Source organism: Taudactylus pleione, unplaced genomic scaffold, assembly GCF_031769625.1.
Source record: "Taudactylus pleione unplaced genomic scaffold, aTauple2 ptg000134l, whole genome shotgun sequence".
Classification (NCBI taxonomy): Eukaryota; Metazoa; Chordata; class Amphibia; order Anura; family Myobatrachidae; genus Taudactylus; species Taudactylus pleione.
In genome coordinates this window covers 6693156-6700944 of record NW_028284536.1, presented here as the reverse complement: position 1 = coordinate 6700944, position 7789 = coordinate 6693156, and the positions used below count along the sequence as shown (strand labels likewise).

The following is a 7789-nucleotide window of genomic DNA, read 5'->3' as shown; positions in this document are numbered from 1 at the left end:
AGAATCTTCTATTAGTCAAATTTTGGGGAATTTTAGGTAGAGAAGTCAACATGTCAAACTACCTATTATATGTTAGGGTTCAAGACTTTCTCTGAAACAATTATCTCTAAAGTAAGTTTAATTTGATTTAAGCCAATTTATTCAACATTTAGAAAATACCTGAAGGTTAATGTTGTTCCTGGTGATATCTAATCAGCAGAATGCAACCTATCAGCATTTTTAAGTGGAAGCCTGTGTTATGTTAAAACCAGGTGTTATCTTATCAGTACAAAGGTAAGGAATTAAGAAAAACTTTTTGAAGTGTGAAGATTTTTCTTACAAAATCATTGTCTTATTGCATCACCAAAGTGTAAGCTGGAAAGATGATTTTGATAAATTACTTGTTAGATCACCTGATTTGCTCTTCTGGAGTCAATGTAGTTTGTTTTTCTCAATAACCATAGAAGTAATAGGGTAAATTAAAGACATTATGTGGATTTTTTGCTACAGCACTTCTGTCAAAATACGATTAAAATGAGTTAAGATGATAATGGATTTTCTACTATAAGCAAAGACCAAAAAAGTCAAAATAGCAATCCCAATTTTAGATTTGATAAATGAAAATAGCACATAGCAGAGGATGGTTTCGATCCATCGACCTCTGGATTATGGGCCCAGCACGCTTCCGCTGCGCCACTCTGCTGCTCATGGAAGTGCTTAGAACTCAAGAAGGGTTGATTCATCACAAGAACATGGCAATGTGTTCCTTTTAATTAACGAAAAATCCTAAAATAACTGTCCAGATTAGAGACTTTATAAACTTTGGCAAGGAAACTTTCCAGATCAATGTTTCTTAGCTGTTGTTTGTTTATGTCTCATATAGGGTTTCTGTGGCGCAATTGGTTAGCGCGTTCGGCTGTTAACTGGAATGTTGGTGGTTCAATCCCACCCAGGGACGAGAATATTCTAATAATCAAGTTTTGGGGATTTTTAGGTAGAGAAGTCAACATGTCAAACTACCTATTTTAAGGAAGGGTTCAAGACTTTCTCTGAAACAATTATCTCTAAAGTGAGTTTAATTTGATTTAAGCCAATTTATTCAACATTTAGAAAATACCTGAAGGTTAATGTTGTTCCTGGTGATATCTAATCAGCAGAATGCAACCTAGCAGCATTTTTAAGTGAAAGCCTGTGTTATGTTATAACCAGGTGTTATCTTATCAGTACAAAGGTAATGAATTAAGAAAAACTTTTTGAAGTTTGAAGATTTTTCTTACAAAATCATTGTCTTATTGCATCTCCAAAGTGTAAGCTGGAAAGATGATTTTGATAAATTACTTGTTAGAACACCTGATTTGCTCTTCTGGAGTCAATGTAGTTTGTTTTTCTCAATAACCATAGAAGTAATAGGGTAAAGTAAAGACATTATGTGGGTTTTTTGCTACAGCACTTCTGTCAAAATACGATTTAAATGAGTTAAGATGATAATGGATTTTCTACTATAAGCAAAAACCAAAAAAGTCAAAATAGCAATCCCAATTTTAGATTTGATAAATGAAAACAGCACATAGCAGAGTTTCGATCCATCGACCTCTGGGTTATGGGCCCAGCACGCTTCCGCTGCGCCACTCTGCTGCTCATGGAAGTGCTTAGAACTCAAGAAGGGTTAATTCATCTCAAGAACATGGCAATGTGTTCCTTTTAATTAACGAAAAATCCTAAAATAACTGTCCAGATTAGAGACTTTATAAACTTTGGCAAGGAAACTTTCCAGATCAATCTTTCTTAGCTGTTGCTTGTTTATGTCTCATATAGGGTTTCTGTGGCGCAATTGGTTAGCGCGTTCGGCTGTTAACTGGAATGTTGGTGGTTCAATCCCACCCAGGGACGAGAATATTCTATTAATCAAGTTTTGGGGATTTTTCGGTAGAGAAGTCAACATGTCAAACTACCTATTTTAAGGAAGGGTTCAAGACTTTCTCTGAAACAATTATCTCTAAAGTGAGTTTAATTTGATTTAAGTGAATTTATTCAACATTTAGAAAATACCTGAAGGTTAATGTTGTTCCTGGTGATATCTAATCAGCAGAATGCAACCTAGCAGCATTTTTAAGTGGAAGCCTGTGTTATGTTAAAACCAGGTGTTATCTTATCAGTACAAAGGTAAGGAATTAAGAAAAACTCTTTGAAGTGTGAAGATTTTTCTTACAAAATCATTGTCTTATTGCATCACCAAAGTGTAAGCTGGAAAGATGATTTTGATAAATTACATGTTAGATCACCTGATTTGCTCTTCTGGAGTCAATGTAGTTTGTTTTTCTCAATAACCATAGAAGTAATAGGGTAAATTAAAGACATTATGTGGATTTTTTGCTACAGCACTTCTGTCAAAATACGATTAAAATGAGTTAAGATGATAATGGATTTTCTACTATAAGCAAAGACCAAAAAAGTCAAAATAGCAATCCCAATTTTAGATTTGATAAATGAAAATAGCACATAGCAGAGGATGGTTTCGATCCATCGACCTCGGGGTTATGGGCCCAGCACGCTTCCGCTGCGCCACTCTGCTGCTCATGGAAGTGCTTAGAACTCAAGAAGGGTTGATTCATCACAAGAACATGGCAATGTGTTCCTTTTAATTAACGAAAAATCCTAAAATAACTGTCCAGATTAGGTACTTTATAAACTTTGGCAAGGAAACTTTCCAGATCAATGTTTCTTAGCTGTTGTTTGTTTATGTCTCATATAGGGTTTCTGTGGCGCAATTGGTTAGCGCGTTCGGCTGTTAACTGGAATGTTGGTGGTTCAATCCCACCCAGGGACGAGAATATTCTATTAATCAAGTTTTGGGGATTTTTAGGTAGAGAAGTCAACATGTCAAACTACCTATTTTAAGGAAGGGTTCAAGACTTTCTCTGAAACAATTATCTCTAAAGTGAGTTTAATTTGATTTAAGCCAATTTATTCAACATTTAGAAAATACCTGAAGGTTAATGTTGTTCCTGGTGATATCTAATCAGCAGAATGCAACCTAGCAGCATTTTTAAGTGGAAGCCTTTGTTATGTTAAAACCAGGTGTTATCTTATCAGTACAAAGGTAAGGAATTAAGAAAAACTTTTTGAAGTGTGAAGATTTTTCTTACAAAATCATTGTCTTATTGCATCACCAAAGTGTAAGCTGGAAAGATGATTTTGATAAATTACTTGTTAGATCACCTGATTTGCTCTTCTGGAGTCAATGTAGTTTGTTTTTCTCAATAACCATAGAAGTAATAGGGTAAATTAAAGACATTATGTGGATTTTTTGCTACAGCACTTCTGTCAAAATACAATTAAATTGAGTTAAGATGATAATGGATTTTCTACTATAAGCAAAGACCAAAAAAGTCAAAATAGCAATCCCAATATTAGATTTGATAAATGAAAATAGCACATAGCAGAGGATGGTTTCGATCCATCGACCTCTGGGTTATGGGACCAGCACGCTTCTGCTGCACCACTCTGCTGCTCATGGAAGTGCATAGAACTCAAGAAGGGTTGATTCATCACAAGAACATGGCAATGTGTTCCTTTTAATTAACGAAAAATCCTAAAATAACTGTCCAGATTAGAGACTTTATAAACTTTGGCAAGGAAACTTTCCAGATCAATGTTTCTTAGCTCTTGTTTGTTTATGTCTCATATAGGGTTTCTGTGGCGCAACTGGTGAGTGCGTTCGGTTGTTAATTGGAATGTTGGTGGTTCAATCCCACCCAGGGACGAGAATATTCTATTAATCAAGTTTTGGGGATTTTTAGGTAGAGAAGTCAACATGTCAAACTACCTATTTTAAGGAAGGGTTCAAGACTTTCTCTGAAACAATTATCTCTAAAGTGAGTTTAATTTGATTTAAGCCAATTTATTCAACATTTAGAAAATACCTGAAGGTTAATGTTGTTCCTGGTGATATCTAATCAGAAGAATGCAACCTAGCAGCATTTTTAAGTGAAAGCCTTTGTTATGTTATAACCAGGTGTTATCTTATCAGTACAAAGGTAAGGAATTAAGAAAAACTTTTTGAAGTTTGAAGATTTTTCTTACAAAATCATTGTCTTATTGCATCACCAAAGTGTAAGCTGGAAAGATGATTTTGATAAATTACTTGTTAGATCACCTGATTTGCTCTTCTGGAGTCAATGTAGTTTGTTTTTCTCAATAACCATAGAAGTAATAGGGTAAATTAAAGACATTATGTGGATTTTTTGCTACAGCACTTCTGTCAAAATACGATTAAAATGAGTTAAGATGATAATGGATTTTCTACTATAAGCAAAGACCAAAAAAGTCAAAATAGCAATCCCAATTTTAGATTTGATAAATGAAAATAGCACATAGCAGAGGATGGTTTCGATCCATCGACCTCTGGGTTATGGGCCCAGCACGCTTCCGCTGCGCCACTCTGCTGCTCATGGAAGTGCTTAGAACTCAAGAAGGGTTGATTCATCACAAGAACATGGCAATGTGTTCCTTTTAATTAACGAAAAATCCTAAAATAACTGTCCAGATTAGAGACTTTATAAACTTTGGCAAGGAAACTTTCCAGATCAATGTTTCTTAGCTGTTGTTTGTTTATGTCTCATATAGGGTTTCTGTGGCACAATTGGTTAGCGCTTTCGACTGTTAACTGGAATGTTGGTGGTTCAATCCCACCCAGGGACGAGAATATTCTATTAATCAAGTTTTGGGGATTTTTAGGTAGAGAAGTCAACATGTCAAACTACCTATTTTAAGGAAGGGTTCAAGACTTTCTCTGAAACAATTATCTCTAAAGTGAGTTTAATTTGATTTAAGCCAATTTATTCAACATTTAGAAAATACCTGAAGGTTAATGTTGTTCCTGGTGATATCTAATCAGCAGAATGCAACCTAGCAGCATTTTTAAGTGAAAGCCTGTGTTATGTTATAACCAGCTGTTATCTTATCAGTACAAAGGTAATGAATTAAGAAAAACTTTTTGAAGTTAGAAGATTTTTCTTACAAAATCATTGTCTTATTGCATCACCAAAGTGTAAGCTGGAAAGATGATTTTGATAAATTACTTGTTAGAACACCTGATTTGCTCTTCTGGAGTCAATGTAGTTTGTTTTTCTCAATAACCATAGAAGTAATAGGGTAAAGTAAAGACATTAAGTGGATTTTTTGCTACAGCACTTCTGTCAAAATATGATTAAAATGAGTTAAGATGATAATGGATTTTGTACTATAAGCAAAGACCAAAAAAGTCAAAATAGCAATTCCAATTTTAGATTTGATAAATCAAAATAGCACAGAGCAGAGGATGGTTTCGATCCATCGACCTCTGGGTTATGGGCCCAGCAAGCTTCTGCTGCACCACTCTGCTGCTCATGGATGTGCTTAGAACTCAAAAAGGGTTGATTCATCACAAGAACATGGCAATGTGTTCCTTTTAATTAACGAAAAATCCTAAAATAACTGTCCAGATTAGAGACTTTATAAACTTTGGCAAGGAAACTTTCCAGATCAATTTTTTTTAGCAGTTGTTTGTTTATGTCTCATATTGGGTCTCTGTGGCGCAATTGGTTAGCGTGTTCGGCTGTTAACCGGAAGGTTGGTGGTTCAATCCCACCCAGGGACGAGAATCTTCTATTAGTCAAATTTTGGGGAATTTTAGGTAGAGAAGTCAACATGTCAAACTACCTATTTTATGTTAGGGTTCAAGACTTTCTCTGAAACAATTATCTCTAAAGTAAGTTTAATTTGATTTAAGCCAATTTATTCAACATTTAGAAAATACCTGAAGGTTAATGTTGTTCCTGGTGATATCTAATCAGCAGAATGCAACCTAGCAGCATTTTTAAGTGAAAGCCTGTGTTATGTTATAACCAGGTGTTATCTTATCAGTACAAAGGTAATGAATTAAGAAAAACTTTTTGAAGTTTGAAGATTTTTCTTACAAAATCATTGTCTTATTGCATCTCCAAAGTGTAAGCTGGAAAGATGATTTTGATAAATTACTTGTTAGAACACCTGATTTGCTCTTCTGGAGTCAATGTAGTTTGTTTTTCTCAATAACCATAGAAGTAATAGGGTAAAGTAAAGACATTATGTGGGTTTTTTGCTACAGCACTTCTGTCAAAATACGATTTAAATGAGTTAAGATGATAATGGATTTTCTACTATAAGCAAAAACCAAAAAAGTCAAAATAGCAATCCCAATTTTAGATTTGATAAATGAAAACAGCACATAGCAGAGTTTCGATCCATCGACCTCTGGGTTATGGGCCCAGCACGCTTCCGCTGCGCCACTCTGCTGCTCATGGAAGTGCTTAGAACTCAAGAAGGGTTAATTCATCTCAAGAACATGGCAATGTGTTCCTTTTAATTAACGAAAAATCCTAAAATAACTGTCCAGATTAGAGACTTTATAAACTTTGGCAAGGAAACTTTCCAGATCAATCTTTCTTAGCTGTTGCTTGTTTATGTCTCATATAGGGTTTCTGTGGCGCAATTGGTTAGCGCGTTCGGCTGTTAACTGGAATGTTGGTGGTTCAATCCCACCCAGGGACGAGAATATTCTATTAATCAAGTTTTGGGGATTTTTCGGTAGAGAAGTCAACATGTCAAACTACCTATTTTAAGGAAGGGTTCAAGACTTTCTCTGAAACAATTATCTCTAAAGTGAGTTTAATTTGATTTAAGCGAATTTATTCAACATTTAGAAAATACCTGAAGGTTAATGTTGTTCCTGGTGATATCTAATCAGCAGAATGCAACCTAGCAGCATTTTTAAGTGGAAGCCTGTGTTATGTTAAAACCAGGTGTTATCTTATCAGTACAAAGGTAAGGAATTAAGAAAAACTCTTTGAAGTGTGAAGATTTTTCTTACAAAATCATTGTCTTATTGCATCACCAAAGTGTAAGCTGGAAAGATGATTTTGATAAATTACATGTTAGATCACCTGATTTGCTCTTCTGGAGTCAATGTAGTTTGTTTTTCTCAATAACCATAGAAGTAATAGGGTAAATTAAAGACATTATGTGGATTTTTTGCTACAGCACTTCTGTCAAAATACGATTAAAATGAGTTAAGATGATAATGGATTTTCTACTATAAGCAAAGACCAAAAAAGTCAAAATAGCAATCCCAATTTTAGATTTGATAAATGAAAATAGCACATAGCAGAGGATGGTTTCGATCCATCGACCTCGGGGTTATGGGCCCAGCACGCTTCCGCTGCGCCACTCTGCTGCTCATGGAAGTGCTTAGAACTCAAGAAGGGTTGATTCATCACAAGAACATGGCAATGTGTTCCTTTTAATTAACGAAAAATCCTAAAATAACTGTCCAGATTAGGTACTTTATAAACTTTGGCAAGGAAACTTTCCAGATCAATGTTTCTTAGCTGTTGTTTGTTTATGTCTCATATAGGGTTTCTGTGGCGCAATTGGTTAGCGCGTTCGGCTGTTAACTGGAATGTTGGTGGTTCAATCCCACCCAGGGACGAGAATATTCTTTTAATCAAGTTTTGGGGATTTTTAGGTAGAGAAGTCAACATGTCAAACTACCTATTTTAAGGAAGGGTTCAAGACTTTCTCTGAAACAATTATCTCTAAAGTGAGTTTAATTTGATTTAAGCCAATTTATTCAACATTTAGAAAATACCTGAAGGTTAATGTTGTTCCTGGTGATATCTAATCAGCAGAATGCAACCTAGCAGCATTTTTAAGTGGAAGCCTTTGTTATGTTAAAACCAGGTGTTATCTTATCAGTACAAAGGTAAGGAATTAAGAAAAACTTTTTGAAGTG

The 7789-nt window shown here is 35.0% G+C and overlaps 1 non-coding gene across 1 annotated transcript; it reads left to right on the top strand.

Annotated features, from left to right (window-relative positions):
• The first annotated feature begins 5543 nt into the window (after positions 1-5543).
• TRNAN-GUU (transfer RNA asparagine (anticodon GUU)) lies at positions 5544-5617 on the top strand. The gene has a single exon. It is a non-coding gene; the product is annotated as a tRNA-Asn (tRNA).
• Positions 5618-7789: the final 2172 nt, after the last annotated feature.